Below are 16,955 nucleotides of genomic sequence, written 5' to 3'. Positions count from 1 at the left end.
AGGGGAGTCACAGGCATTTTAATAACTTCATTATGTTTCATTCATTCATTAGATTAAAACCTTCTCCGCTCTGAGTAGTTAAAAAAAAAAAATCCCCACCCAGTACAGCTATTGTTAGGCCTATTGAGCTGTCACCTGTCTTTTTGGGCTCTACATGAGCAGAGAGTATGTTTCAGTAATGTTTGACGATACTTGAAAGACGATCAAGAAATGTACAGGTCAGTTAGGATCACCACTTTATTTTAAGAATGTGAAATGCCAGAGTAATAGTAGAGAGAATTATTTATTTCAGCTTTTATTTCTTTCATCGCATTCCCAGTGGGTCAGAAGATTAAATATACTCAATTAGTATTTGGTAGCTTTGACTTTAAATTGTTTAACTTGGGTCAAACTTTTCGGGTAGCCTTCCACAAGCTTCCCACAATAAGTTGGGTGAATTTTGTCCCATTCCTCCTGACAGAGCTGGTGTAACTGAGTCAGGTTTGTAGAACTCCATGCTCACACACACTTTTTCAGTTCTGCCCACAAATTGTCCATAGGATTGAGGTCAGGGCTTTAAGATGGCCACTCCAAGACCTTGACTTTGTTGTCCTTAAGCCATTTTGCCACAACTTTTGAAGTATGCTTGGGGTCATTGTCCATTTGGAAGACCCATTTGCGACCAAGCTTTAACTTCCTGACTGATGTCTTGAGATGTTGCTTCAATATATCCACATAATTTTCCTTCCTCGTGATACTATCTACAGTGGGGCAAAAAAGTATTTAGTCAGCCACCAATTGTGCAAGTTCACCCACTTAAAAAGATGAGAGAGGCCTGTAATTTTCATCATAGGTACACTTCAACTATGACAGACAAAATGAGAAAAAAAATCCAGAAAATCACATTGTAGGATTTTTTATGAATTTATTTGCAAGTACGATCTTCGGCCCCATGTGCAGTTGCAAACCATAGTCTGGCTTTTTTATTGCGGTTTTTGAGCAGTAGCTTCTACCTTGCTGAGCGGCCTTTCAGGTTATGTCGATATAGGACTCGTTTTACTGTGGATATAGATACTTTTGTAACTGTTTCCTCCAGCATCTTCACAAGGTCCTTTGCTGTTGTTCTGGGATTGATTTGCACTTTTTGACAGAACGCGTCTCCTTCCTGAGCGGTACGACGGCTGCGTTGTCCCATGGTGTTTATACTTGTGTACTATTGTTTGTACAGATGAATGTGGTACCTTCAGGCGTTTGGAAATTGCTCCCAAGGATGAACCAGACTTGTGGAGGTCTACAATTTTTTTGCTGATGTCTTGGCTGATTTGTTTTGATTTTCCCATGATGTCAAGCAAAGAGGCACTGAGTTTGAAGGTAGGCCTTGAAATACATCCACAGGTACACCTCCAATTGAATCAAATGATGTCAATTAGCTTATCAGAAACTTCTAAAGCCATGAAATCATTTTCTGGAATTTTCCAAGCTGTTTAAAGGCACAGTCAACTTAGCGTATGTAAACTTCTGACCCACAGGAATTGTGATACAGTGAATTATAATTGAAATAATCTGTTTGTAAACAATTGTTGGAATAATTACTTGTGTTATGCACATAGTAGATGTCCTAACTGACTTGCCAAAACTATAGTTTGTTAACAAGACATTTGTGGAGTGGTTGAGAAACAAGTTTTAATGACTCCAACCTATGTGTATGTAACCCTCCGACCTCAACTGTATATGCACATTGTTTGTACAATAGTTACTCCCAAAATGTGATTTGAGTTCTAGGTTAGTTTATCTTTGCAAACTGTGTGTACAAGTGAGACATGAATCTATCTATAATGGTTGCCTGGCTATTTTACACCCAGTAGGTCTATATACAGTGCCTTGCGAAAGTATTCGGCCCCCTTGAACTTTGCGACCTTTTGCCACATTTCAGGCTTCAAACATAAAGATATAAAACTGTATTTTTTTGTGAAGAATCAACAACAAGCGGGACACAATCATGAAGTGGAACGACATTTATTGGATATTTCAAACTTTTTTAACAAATCAAAAACTGAAAAATTGGGCATGCAAAATTATTCAGTCCCCTTAAGTTAATACTTTGTAGCGCCACCTTTTGCTGCGATTACAGCTGTAAGTCGCTTGGGGTATGTCTCTATCAGTTTTGCACATCGAGAGACTGAATTTTTTTCCCATTCCTCCTTGCAAAACAGCTCGAGCTCAGTGAGGTTGGATGGAGAGCATTTGTGAACAGCAGTTTTCAGTTCTTTCCACAGATTCTCGATTGGATTCAGGTCTGGACTTTGACTTGGCCATTCTAACACCTGGATATGTTTATTTTTGAACCATTCCATTGTAGATTTTGCTTTATGTTTTGGATCATTGTCTTGTTGGAAGACCAATCTCTGTCCCAGTCTCAGGTCTTTTGCAGACTCCATCAGGTTTTCTTCCAGAATGGTCCTGTATTTGGCTCCATCCATCTTCCCATTCATTTTAACCATCTTCCCTGTCCCTGCTGAAGAAAAGCAGGCCCAAACCATGATGCTGCCACCACCATGTTTGACAGTGGGGATGGTGTGTTCAGCTGTGTTGCTTTTACGCCAAACATAACGTTTTGCTTTGTTGCCAAAAAGTTCAATTTTGGTTTCATCTGACCAGAGCACCTTCTTCCACATGTTTGGTGTGTCTCCCAGGTGGCTTGTGGCAAACTTTAAACGACACTTTTTATGGATATCTTTAAGAAATGGCTTTCTTCTTGCCACTCTTCCATAAAGGCCAGATTTGTGCAATATACGACTGATTGTTGTCCTATGGACAGAGTCTCCCACCTCAGCTGTAGATCTCTGCAGTTCATCCAGAGTGATCATGGGCCTCTTGGCTGCATCTCTGATCAGTCTTCTCCTTGTATGAGCTGAAAGTTTAGAGGTACGGCCAGGTCTTGGTAGATTTGCAGTGGTCTGATACTCCTTCCATTTCAATATTATCGCTTGCACAGTGCTCCTTGGGATGTTTAAAGCTTGGGAAATCTTTTTGTATCCAAATCCGGCTTTAAACTTCTTCACAACAGTATCTCGGACCTGCCTGGTGTGTTCCTTGTTCTTCATGATGCTCTCTGCGCTTTTAACGGACCTCTGAGACTATCACAGTGCAGGTGCATTTATACGGAGACTTGATTACACACAGGTGGATTGTATTTATCATCATTAGTCATTTAGGTCAACATTGGATCATTCAGAGATCCTCACTGAACTTCCGGAGAGAGTTTGCTGCACTGAAAGTAAAGGGGCTGAATAATTTTGCACGCCCAATTTTTCAGTTTTTGATTTGTTAAAAAAGTTTGAACTATCCAATAAATGTCGTTCCAATTCATGATTGTGTCCCACTTGTTGTTGATTCTTCACAAAAAAATACAGTTTTATATCTTTATGTTTGAAGCCTGAAATGTGGCAAAAGGTCGCAAAGTTCAAGGGGGCCAAATACTTTCGCAAGGCACTGTATGCTAATGGAACTGTGCTGAGACCTGTCATCTTGTGCTTTGGATGAACAGAACACATAATGTTCCAGTAACACAACTGTGTTGGAGAATAAACCTTGAGTACCATAGCAACATACCTGCATATTGATTCCCAATGGACTCTGCAGAATAACACCTATTCATATGCTAATCACCCGTGAAGCTGTTTCAATCTAAATTGAGAAAAAAAAAATCGAACAAAAAATGAAGTATGAAAATGTGAAATCTTTGCTTATAATTGTATGAAAAGAGATGGCTGGTGTCCATGCTAAAGGCAAGCTTTTCACACTCATTTATTTTTTGCAATCTGTTTATAAGTGTGTCCGTGAGACAGTCCCAATTATTTCAACTTTGTCATCATCGTTAGCTAGCAATAACATCTAAAAAAAATATATACGGGACATTTTACAAACATATCAGCCATCTTTGAACCCACCCACTCATGTTCACATGATGTGTATCAACCAGACCCATTTCCCCATGAGCAAGATTTCACCACACACACACACACACACACACACACACACACACACACACACACACACACACACACACACACACACACACACACACACACACACACACACACACACACACACACACACACACACACACACACACACAAGCATATATCAACATCTGCATGGTCAAACAACACACTAAATCTGACTCAGTCCCTAGGATAAACGATCTGATTCGTCATTATCAGCAAACAAAGCCTGCAGTGTAGCACTGTTAGCCCCATCTCTCAGTCAGTCAGGCCGGCTGGGATGACTGGATGTCTGGCCCACATTTCTCCGTAGGCTGCAGTACCCGACCAGACACTCTAGAGGGCAATGCCACTCACAGGTTTAGGCCCGGACCTACCGCAACATCTCCCTAAGGCCTTCTATTACACGGAGAGAGAGGAAAAACAGGCTGTCTTCCTCTTCCTAGTTACTGCAGGATGGGACCCCTGCCAGCCTCCTCTCAAATATTACACACGCAGAGAGGAATGAGTGAAAACCCAATGGAGCAAAATACAGGCCACAAACATTCAGACCTGGCATGTGCCATTTCATTCCTGGCCTTGGAGAGTGGAAGTGGAAGTGTTTTATTTCCTTCCGTAGGCCTAAATAATAGAACCTGCAACATTTCACAGTGGCAGTCAATTTGTCTGGTTGCATCAAACAATGATAGATGCAACTCAAAAAGAGAGAAAAGATATAGAAGGCCATAAAGCACTGCTTTTGATAAATCTGCCAAGCGCATATATACTGTGATGTGAAAATGTATATTTTAAAAGAAAAATAAGCCAAGGTGAAGGAAAGACCCTAAAATACGCACAAGATTGTCTCTTTAAATGCTATTGTCAAAGACGACAGGCAGGTGTCAAAGGTTAACAAAGGAGATGTAGATACAGACGGCCTTCATCTCTCCGGTCCCCAAGGCATTATGGGGGAGTTATCCATGTCAGACAGATGCAAGCGGGTGGGTGTGGGTGTGGGAGAGCCGTGCTATCCTTGTGTGATCCTCGTGTGATTGAAACGTCCACTCTACCCCAACAGCACACACCCACACAGCACATCAAAAGCTGTCCGTCTCTTCATGCCCTTAGCTGTAAATCAAACACGTCCTCCAGCTCCCGGATCTATACCGTGGGATTCACACCCCAACCCCCAGCCTCCCATTTCTGACACATAATGAAAAATAGATATTTCAAAGTCACTCCTGTCTAATCTTTTTTCCAACGTCTCAGGAGAGACTCGGAGACAGGGTCAAGGTTGAGGTGAAAGCAACTAGGCACAGAGATGTCGATGAAATAATGATTTGAGTTTCTAATTCTGAATCATCAATCATGTTTGGTCAGATATGTCTTGTTTGTTTTTACATTCAGTCTTTAGAGGGTGTAACAACAAAATAACAAAACAGCAGCAGAATGGGGGAAATTGCAAATGAAACGGCCGGGCACTCACACCCATAACAATCTAGTGTTGTATACACTTCTATTTCCTGCATCAAATATTCAAGAGCAGATTAAATCAGAGGAGTCCCTTCCCTGGAGTGACTCCTCCCTCCCCTGTGATTTCTGGGACTATGGCTACAAAGTGACCATGCTGGTTATATGCACCGATATGATGATTGTAGATGCCCTATGACAATATGCTCACATATATGTCCGAGTATGCACACAAGCATAATAGCATGTGCATGTCATGAGAGTACCTCGAAAAACAAGGCACTGAACTGGATGTGAGCCAGCTCACCTGCTCGCTTGAGGACAGTAAAGAGTTAACCATGTCCTTATCTGTAGAAACAAGCACACCGTTGAGGAGTATGCTTACGCTGCGAGAACCCCTCAGCCCTGTTTAGCAGTCAGCCTCAGAGCGGGGAGTACGAGGCAGGGCAGTAGAACGGCGAGACATCCGCTGCCTGCCATCTTGTCAATATTTGCTGTAATAATTGCCAGGTGCCGTATTATCCTCCAAATCCCCCTGTAATAATCAGAGTTCCTCAAATAAGAAGCCGTAGTTTGCGAGCAATTTCAGTTTTTACTTCAAACAGGCTGTACTTTTCCACGCCTCATTTTTCGAGGTGTGAGACAGAATTCCTTTTCGTAGAAGTTTAGTTTTCTATGAGATGTGTTCAGGGTCTCCAAAAGAACACACAGGCAGGGGGAAGTGTACTGTAGTAGCCACCGCATAGCTTCAGGGTCGTCACTGCTAACGTCCAGGATACAGCTCACATACTGCAAAGCAAAGAAAACATGTCCCCTTGATGAAGAGATGTTCCCCTCCTGCCCTACCATGCAGGTTTTAGAGCATGGCCTGAAGGAAATGACCAGCAGCTCCCCAAACGACCACGAGATGACTTGTCTGCCGGTACAGTCTATGGCTGAGATGTCATTTGGTGGAAGGTGTGCTTTGCCTTACTTCAAAAGGGGAGTGAACTTAGTGCCAAAAACAGATCTCACACGAGAGTCATTACTTATGTATTTCACACTTTAAAATACACACTTTGATTCTGCAAAAAAATTTTTGTCTACTTTTTTCAAATTTCTGTCAAGTGACCACCGCTCCTTATGAAACTTCTCTGACTGAGAGCACGTTGCCTGAGGAGGAATGTGCCCGTTGCTCTCTGGGTGCAGCGGAGGCAGCTGCGGTGGAGCTTTAACCATTGATTTATTATTCCCCAGCACATTCTACTGCTTTGTGTCAGTACACCATTTTGTTTTTGCCCCGGAGCGCTGAGCCTGATCTCAAAAGGAGACGTGTCATAAAATACAGTAAACACAATGTTGAAATGATTACAAAATACCCACAAAACATGTGGCTTAGAGATTCATGAAACCGTCATTCACTTGCATGTGTTTTGAAAAGAGGCCAGACTCCACTAAACCCTACTGCTTTGGGTTGGCCAGCCAGTCTTTGTTTGCTTTTCACTTCACAGATTTATGTCATTCTAGTGCACAGCGATTTTGATGAATTATGCCTCCGTTACTCTCCTTGTGTAGAGAGAGGGGACACACTTTCCCCGTCTGTTTCTTCTCCCAAACAGAACATCCATACACCTCTTATAATGGGAACTGACATTGAAATGCTCGGATGTTAGTCATAAGGTATCTCCATGCAATACATCACATTCCACATTCAAATGTCTCTGTACTTCCTAGTTTCACCATGCAAGGCATTCTTTAAAAAAGAAAGAAAAGAGTGTTCCTGTCCAATGTTAGTGACATTAAATAAAGTGTGCTTGGAGTGAGTGGCCTGGGTATAGGCTTGAATCCCAAATGTCTTCTCATTCTTTATCTACTGTAGTGTGCTTCTTTAAACCAGGGCCTAACCAGGAATAGGGTGCCATTTGGGACACAGCCATGTTATGCAGAATGGACCAGATCAGAGGGTGCTAGCTGTGTCAGCTGTGTCAGGTGCGGTCCAGCCAGCAGGACTTAAACAAACACAGCTGTTGGTTATTATAACGCCGCTGTCTCTAGACAAACATCACCGTTAAAATGCATCTGATGGGCATTCTATTAATTAAGCAAATATTCACCCCAAGTTATTTCTGCAATGTATTTTTTTTTTAAAGATTTATGTTTATTCACATTCTAGGCATTCCACCCCTTTCTCTTCTGTCTTCACTCACGTCAACCTGACATTGTGCACCCAGTATCTTTTGCTGTCGCTGACGATTAATCCCACAAAAATGACGGCGGGGCTACCTGAACCTATATGTAATAAAGCCATGCCCAACTAGAAAATGACATTAGAGCAGCAGTCAGATACAGAGTTTCCAAAAAGTTGCACTTGTGATTAGCCGGTGTGAAGGACTCCTGCTCCACTAATTCCTTGGCTCACTGGCCTTTTAATGGGATTAAACTACTACCACAGCCAGATAAACTGGATTCCCATATCACTCCTGGCAGGAGGGCCTAGGTTATTATCACTGGAGGAGCTACCGAGTGGAGGAGAAGAGAGGGAGCGAGGGATGGAGGAAGGGAGAGGAGGAGAGAATTAAAGATGGGAGGTGATTAGGCTAGATTAGGGCCCCTGGTGTCCACATCTCAGCTCTAATCAGTCCACAAGGAGAGAAAGTACGAAGAGAGAGAGAGAAGAGGAGAGAGGGTGGGAGGGAGGGAGGGGATGATGAGTCCAAAAAGCAGTGGTGCCCCACCGAGAGGAAAGAGAAGTATCTACAGTAGTCAGTCCCCTATGAAATGGACTGAAGAATGGCAGTGGAGCTGTACTGTGGAAGTAGTGCCTTTGTAGGACATCATTGCTATGATAAGCTTCAGACAGGTTCAACTACCGTACTACTTGAACAGAAGCATTTACAACTAACTGATAAAGGTGCTGTCTGGAACCTAAAAAGGTTCTTCGGCTGTCCCCGTAGGAGAACCCTTTCAATAACCTGTTTAGGTTCGAGGTAGAACCCTATTGAGTTCCATGTACAACCCTTTTCCCAAAGGGTTCTTCATGGTACCCAAAACAATTCTACCTGAAACCAAAAAGGGTTCTACCTCGAACCTAAACGGGTTATTGAAAGGGTTCTCCTATGGCGGAAGACTAAGATAATGCTAAATGTATCCGTTATTTTACCAGGTAAGTTGACTGAGAACACGTTCTCATTTGCGGCAACGACCTGGGGAATAGTTACAGGGGAGAGGGGGGGGATGAATGAGCCAATTGTAAACTGGGGATTATTAGGTGACCGTGATGGTTTGAGGGCCAGATTGGGAATTTAGCCAGGACACCGGGGTTAACACCCCTACTCTTACGATAAGTGCCATGGGATCTTTAATGACCTCAGAGAGTCAGGACACCCGTTTAACGTCCCATCCGAAAGACGGCACCCTACACAGGGCAGTGTCCCCTATCACTGCCAAGGGGAATTGGGACATTTTTTATTTTTTTAGACCAGAGAAAAGAGGGCCTCCTACTGGCCCTCCAACACCACTTCCAGCCGCATCTGGTCTCCCATCCAGGAAGTGACCAGGACCAACCCTGCTTAGCTTCAGAAGCAAGCCAGCAGTGGTATGCAGGGTGGTAATGCTATGAATCTAGTGTCTAGACCACAGTATGACACAAGGGGATGGATAGCAGGCTATACAATGATACCCTTCTGCTCCTATAATGCTACAGCACAATCACTTTCGCATGATACAGTATCAGCCTGATGATCCCCTTTAATGATCCTCTTTCAGGGCTCTTGGCAGTAGAGCGCTTCTCCCATAGAATGAAAGAGATCATATTCTCTGGCTTCGCCCCCCCTCCCTCCTTCCCACGTCCTTCAGCAGTGTGTGTTTTGTAGCAGTGTGTATTGTAGTACACAATATACAGTAAGTGGCAGTTGGTGCCGACCCCCCTTGGAGCAGTGTAGTAGGAGTGGTGATGGGTGATGCCAGACCCCACGTGAATAATAGGAACCCTGTACGATGGCCCAGCTGCTCCTGGTTGGCCTCTGCACAGCCAAAGGCGAACAGCGGGGCCTCTTACAGTCGACGTTCCACACAGATAACACACTCTGCTCTGCCACTGGCCAGTTATAGGCCAGTACAGGCACGCAGCCAATCATAGCAGAGCATGGCATGTGGCGATATCTCAGGCCTCTGCCCATCTGCTTCCTGGCCTATGTGACCTTGGAGGTGACCTCTCTTGACGGATGTGACAGACTAGACCTGGGATGAAGTCAGGATGATGTCTGAGTGCAGGACTGACCCCTGGTTAACACACAACCTGCATTCAGAGGGAATATCTGAAACGTGGACTTGTATGACGGTTATTGCATGACATCGTCTTTTTTTCCCCACAACGGCATGCGTGTCAGAACTATTTGTACAACACAACAAGTTATTGTTGTAACACACCACTAACTCACACCTGTTTGGATCTCCTTCTCCTTCCTCTGATGGAAAATCAGAGGCGTGTACCTCAGACAGGTTTTCCAAACAGAAACCGAAAGAGACACTTCTGGTAATGAGACGCATGACACCGGCTGACAGTCAAAAGACAGCTATCGACCGGGTGTAATAAAACTGCCAGGAGCTTCACTACTCCCCTGTCAAGATGTGAACGGCGCAGAGCAGACTGACAGAGAGACAGTCCCCACTTCATTTCCCCTGCGTATCAGGCAGCCGTAGTGTGCATAGAGCAAATCGACAGGACGTCAACTGATACGTCAAGTAAACACTGAGCGAAGGTGACAAACTGTCAAAAAGCAGAGAGCGGTGCTCTGGGAGAGGCCGTAGCTGAGGTCGGAATGCTTACCAAACACATAGATAGACCACAGAGCAGAAACATAGCTCACACAGGTGGGGTGGGTGGGACGAGAAGTGCATCCGGTCATTCCCTTGATATGATATGTTTAACCCATGGTGCACAGGGGAATTGCCTGGTGGGATCTGGAATGTGGGTGGTTGAGAGGAAGCAGGGGCACCGCTAGAGACAAGTATTTCCCCTGGGCTCAGGTCTGGAGGGTGGTGCGATCAAATCAAATCAAATCAAATGTATTTATATAGCCCTTCGTACATCAGCTGATATCTCAAAGTGCTGTACAGAAACCCAGCCTAAAACCCCAAACAGCAAGCAATGCAGGTGTTGAAGCACGTTGGCTAGAAAAAACTCCCTAGAAAGGCCAAAACATAGGAAGAAACCTAGAGAGGAACCAGGCTATGAGGCGTGGCCAGTCCTCTTCTGGCTGTGCCGGGTGGAGATTATAACAGAACATGGCCAAGATGTTCAAATGTTCATAAATGACCAGCATGGTCAAATAATAATAATCACAGTAGTTGTCGAGGGTGCAGCAAGTCAGCACCTCAGGAGTAAATGTCAGTTGACTTTTCTTAGCCCATCATTAAAAGTATCTCTACCACTCCTGCTGTCTCTAGAGAGTTGAAAACAGCACGTCTGGGACAGGTAGCACGTCCAGTGAACAGGTCAGGGTTCCATTGCCGCAGGCAGAACAGTTGAAACTGGAGCAGCAGCACGGCCAGGTGGACTGGGGACAGCAAGGAGTCATCATGCCATGTAGTCCTGAGGCATGGTCCTAGGGCTCAGGTCCTCCGAGAGAAAGAAAGAAAGAGAGAAAGAGATAATTAGAGAGAGCATACTTAAATTCACACATGACACCGGATAAGACAGGAGAAGTACTCCAGATATAACAAACTGACCCTAGCCCCCCGACACATAAACTACTGCAGCATAAATACTGGAGGCTGAGACAGGAGGGGTCAGGAGACACTGTGGCCCCATCCGATGATACCCCCGGACAGGGTCAAACAGGAAGGATATAACCCCACCCACTTTGCCAAAGCACAGACCCCACACCACTAGAGGGATATCTTCAACCACCAACTTACCATCCTGAGACAAGGCCGAGTATAGCCCACAAAGATCTCTGCCACGGCACAACCCAAGGGCGGGCGCCAACCCAGACAGGAAGATCACATCAGTGACTCAACCCACTCAAGTGACGCACCCCTCCCAGGGATCACATCCCTGAGAGGAACATAGGCAATGTTTGGGTAGGGGTGGATGAAGGAAGTGGATGGAGTGATAGGTTAATGATGTAAGGAGAGTGGGTGGTGGTTGGGGGTGGATGGTATAGAAGGGGGGTAGTGACTGTAGCTTGGGTGGTTCAGTCGACACACTGACCAGCAGCTAAAGGTGGAGCTGGACGTGGAGCTGGAGGTGGAGTTGGAGGTGGAGGTGGAGGTGGAGCCAGAGCTGGAGGTAGGGCCAGAGCTGGAGGTAGGGCCAGAGCTGGAGGTGGAGGGGAAGCCAGAGCTGGAGGTAGGGCCAGAGCTGGAGGTGGAGCCAGAGCTGGAGGTAGAGCCAGAGCTGGAGGTAGGGCCAGAGCTGGAGGTGGAGGTGGTGCTGGAGGTGGGGGTGGACCAGTACCACACCACACCACACTGTTGTGGCTCCACTCTCAGGAAGTCAGCTCACTCTGTCCCCACATTCCTCCAACAAAATATTTCCAGAGCTGGGAGAGAAGGAAGGGAAAATAAACGTTTTATGATATATCATACTGGAGGTAGAGAAAAAAATAAAACACACACAAGATGATATTACGGTCAATTTACTGTTCTCACAGTCTTCACAAGTTCGGGCCAGAACACTATACAGTATGTCCATTCAGAGTTTCCTCAATCTTTCCCAGGTTTCACTGTGTCACTGCTCTGAGGTGTATTCCAACTGATCTTTATCCATTCATCCATTCATCCATCCTTCATCCACCAGCCTGGTGAGACGACTGTGCATGGGTGCATTCTGTTCAGGGCCCTGACACTAACAACGATTAGTGTGTTTGTCTACAACTAGGAATACGACACATACCTGTAGCTTATATGACTCCTTTGCACATTTTTTACCTAACAATACTTTCTATTGGTTAATTACCTGGTCATGTGACTTGAGCTGTATGTATTTAAACCTCCCTGTTTTGTGTTTCTTGGCGGCCGCCCACAGGAAGTGATGCGGTCTGGAGGTGTGGTTGAGAAGAGCATGTAATAGTGGCAATGGGTCAGAGCATATGGCTAAAATGGAGATAGTATGATCAAATAGAATGTATGATGAAATGGTTGCCTGCCTGCTGGACTGTGCCACATTTTGTTTGTTTTGTGTTACTTTGTTCTGTTGTATTTTAAATAACTTGGTTTGTAAAGCTAAAAGTATAAGAAAATGATACAAAGTATCAAATATATTATTATTTTTCACCACCTTTTTTCTCTCCAATTGGTAGTTACAGTCTTGTCTCATCGCTGCAACTCCGTACGGAATCGGGAGAGGCGAAGGCCTAGAGCCGTGCGTCCTCCGAAACACAACCCATCCAAGCCGCACTGCTTCTTAACACAATGCCAACTTAACCCGGAAGCCAGCCACACCAATGTGTCGGAGGAAACACGGTACACCTGGCTACTGTGTCAGCGTGCACTGCGCCCGGCCCGCCACAAGAGTCACTAGAGTGCGATTCCCCTAATCCGGACGACGCTGGGCCAATTGTGCGCCGCCCCATCGGTCTCTCGGTCGCGGCCGGCTGTGACTCGAGCCCAGAATCGCTAGTGGCACAGCTAGCGATGCAATGCCTCAGACCACTGTGCCACCTCGGAGGCCCGGAAATAATTTATGGAACTTAACCGAGAACGAGCATGAACTTTGATTTCAACATGTGGAGAACCATGCCTTAAGGAAATAAGGTTCTCTGGTTCACTATGCCTGCTCAACCCATACCTAGAACTTGTCACTTCCCACCCTGTGACATTTACACAATGTGACTTTGTGGCATTTACACAATGTGACTTTGTGACATTTTAATAGTTTATAGTTTAGGATGGTATAGAGTCACACTGCATAATCACAGACAACAACTCAGTAAACATGCAGTTATGATTATATAATTATGATGTCCCTTATTTGTTAAAAGCCACCATTTACTTTATAGTTTGACCGTGCAACCAATATGATAAACAATTTACTGTGTCGTGGTATTGCTGTGTAAATGTGTACGCTAGAAAATTACCCGGCAACCGGCTGATGGTGGAGTAGTGTTTCTGAGGTCTGTTGGCCACATCAGCTGTGCATTGCTGGGAATGTGCTGCTGTAACTTAACCCATGGCAGGCAGGCAGACCAGCACTATGAAAGGATATATTCACCACTGTCCCACCACTTGAGGGATACATTCAGGTGACTGCCAAAATATCGGAAACACCAACATAGTGCCATAATAGGGCATTGGGCCACCACGAGCCAGAACAGCTTTAATGCACCTTGGCATAGATTCTACATTTGTCTGGAACTCTATTGGAGGGATGTGACACCAATATGCTTCCACGAGAAATTCCACAATTTGGTGTTTTGTTGATGATGGGGGAACATGCTGTCTCAGGTGCCACTCTAGAATCTCCTATAAGCGTTTGAGATCTGGTGACTGAAACAGCCATGGCATATGGTTTACATTGTTTTCATGCTCATCAAACCATTTAGTGACCACTCGTGCCTTGTGGATGGGGGCATTGTCATCCTATGGGGGCATAGCCATAGTAGCCAAAATAATTGCCGGCCAAGCATTTTTATACATGACCCTAAGCATGATGGGATGTTAATTGCTTAATTAACTCGGGACCACACCTGTGTGTAAGCACCTGCTTTTAATATACTTTATATCCCTCGTTTACTCAAGTGTTTCCGTTATTTTGGCCGTTACAAAATTCTAAACTTTTATTTGGGTTGGTTTTAAAAGGTGATGTCCAAATCAAGACAGGGCCTAGGATATGTGGTTTCATCTGACCATATACAACATTCTGTTTTACTCTGGTATTTGTGGAATTGGGACAGCTGCAGTCCTTATATTTAATTACAAAATGCATCAAAATAAACACCACATTCCAAAGACACAGGTTGATTTTTGCCTAGGTTAGATGCAATGCTTCCTCAGCACTCAGCAGGAGTAGCACACACACATGATGTGTTACTCTGGAGCCAGAATAATGCAATGCACAACACATTCACTTCACTTTGTCCAATTGTATCTCTTTTCGCTGTAGACAGGAACAATTGATGTAAAACCTTGAAAGTGTGACAAGTTTTCCCAGCATGCCCATGGACCTTACTATGCACACTCCCAGTTCTACACCAAGGTCCATAGAGTTCTATTAGTCCATCTCTAATATGTAACAAAGCAGTTGGATGGAATTGAATGCAGTAGTTGGATGACTTGATGTTTTGTTTTGGACCATGTCAGATGAGAGAAGCTAAGTGGTCTTTATCAGGCAGAATAACAGTGCCAGCCCAGTACAGGGTTTATATGGGAGACTGTGTGTGATTCCTAAATGATACCCTACATAGGAAATAGGGTGCCATTTGGGATGCAGTTGTGGTCTTATCACCCAGAATACAAGCGCCAGCCAGCGCGCCAAGTACGGGGTGCTTTGTATGGGAGCCCCTCTCTAGGGCAGCATTTCCCAAACTCGGTCCCGGGGACACCAAGGGGTGCGGATTTTGGTTTTTGCGCTAGCGGTACACAGCTGATTCAAATAATGGACTCTTCATTAGTCTTTTTATTATTTGAATCAGCTGTATGGTGCTTGGTCAAAAAGCAAAATGTGCACCCCTTGGTGTCCCCGGGACCGAGTTTGGGAAATGCTGCTCTATGGGGAGGCCCCAGTGCTCCGAGCTCTCTGAACAGAAACCTCATAAACACCAGGGACCAATTAAGCTCTATTTTCTGGGCTGTGCCAGGGCTGTTTTGATCCAAAGTGAATCGAACACCCTGCTGAGGCAACAATTTTCTCCTCTCAGAAAAATGTGCCCGGTCAATTATCTAACCACTCCTTAACCATTCAGTGTTTTACCTAGCAATTGAAGTCAAAACAACCGGTAAACAAGTTTCAGTTTTCGCCAGAATGTTGTCAACATGCCGTTGGAGTGTCATGGCGTTTAGATCGTCCTGTACATTTACCCACCGCCCTGAACCCTCTCCTCTCTCTTCTGTGTTGTTGAGTTTGAACATCCTCGTAATGGAAGGGAAACATGGGCTGGGAGAGATCAATATCCATTCTGTTATTATTGCCTCTGTGGCTTAGAGACGCTCGGGGAGCATGGCCAGAGGCAGCAGGCAGCATGTCACTTGAAAGACCAGAGAGGAGAATCCTGTCTGAGAAAGACAGTAACAAAACCGGATTGACAGACAATGCACTATAACTCAACGTCGATGCATAGTAACGGAGTGTTGAGGGATGACGTGAGGATGATGTTGATGACGATGCTGCTGCTGCTGATAATCATCATTATTGAATAGTGTTGCCTGCCCAATACATAATGCATGTTACTAAATGCTGTGATCTATGGAATGTCTTGAGGATGTGTGCTAGTTAGTACGCCTGCATGAATGCCCGACAACATACATCTTTGTCATCTTAGTCTTTTACCCTTACCCTTGATAAATGTACTCCTAGGTGAAAGAGGAAAAGTTTACCCATTTTGCCACCGATTCTTAACAGGGAAAATGTGAGCTTCCTCTAGCCTCTAGCTGTTACCATGTTAGTCATGGCTGCTGACCGGTAGTGTCATACCCCCCACTGTCTGTGCTGGAGTCACACCCCCCATTGTGTGCTGCTGTCCACACTGACCAGACAGTCTCCTTTCAGCAGCCCCGGTGTCTGAGCAGACTGCCCTTAGTCGGGATACAGTCACTGTGCTAGAGCAGTGAGGACTGGCTAGCAGTTGCAGTATCAACTCTACTCTTGTGTTTTAGTCAATGCATTTTTGGATTGGCTACTGCTTGATCATACAGTATTGTACTCATTGAATGTATTACATTCACAACTCCAACACAACTCCAACAGTGCTTGATTCCAAGCGGAGAGTCAATATCTCCTGCTCATCCCACTGTTTTCTCCCAAATCACTAGGGCGCATTAATCTCTGTCGTCAGAAACAACCTCTGTAATCTATCGGCACTAAGATATGCAGGGACAGGATTGTAAAACAGGGATGTTAGGCCATTACTTCTCTGTGTCTCTGTGTTTGCCCCATGGTCATGGTGTTGCCTAAAGGTCTTCCACACCCCTGCTGACACTCAACACTCTGCTTCATCTCTCTGCTCCATCTCTCTGCTCCATCTCTAGATGGTTAAACAACTTCAATGTTTATTAGGGAAGTTGCTTTCTTCTCAATGGCTGGTACCGTGTTAGAAAGAAAAGTTTACCATTTGCTTCCTGTGTATGTCCCATTCCCACTGAGGATGTTGCACACTCACATATGCTATTGCAATTCGAGATGAAGCCCAATTGCATATTTTTTTGAAAAAACAAATAATAAGTGCACGTGCGCGAATGTGCACGCACACCAATGCAGACAAGCACACACAAGCATGCATAACATGCATCATGTTATGGGTATGCTTGTCATCTTCAAGGACTAGGGAGTTTGTTAGGATAAAAAGAGACGGAATAAAGCAAAGCACAGTCAAAATCCCAGAGGAA

Source organism: Oncorhynchus mykiss, chromosome 4 (genome assembly GCF_013265735.2).
Source record: "Oncorhynchus mykiss isolate Arlee chromosome 4, USDA_OmykA_1.1, whole genome shotgun sequence".
Classification (NCBI taxonomy): domain Eukaryota; kingdom Metazoa; phylum Chordata; class Actinopteri; order Salmoniformes; family Salmonidae; genus Oncorhynchus; species Oncorhynchus mykiss.
Note: the sequence above shows the minus strand (reverse complement) of the source record.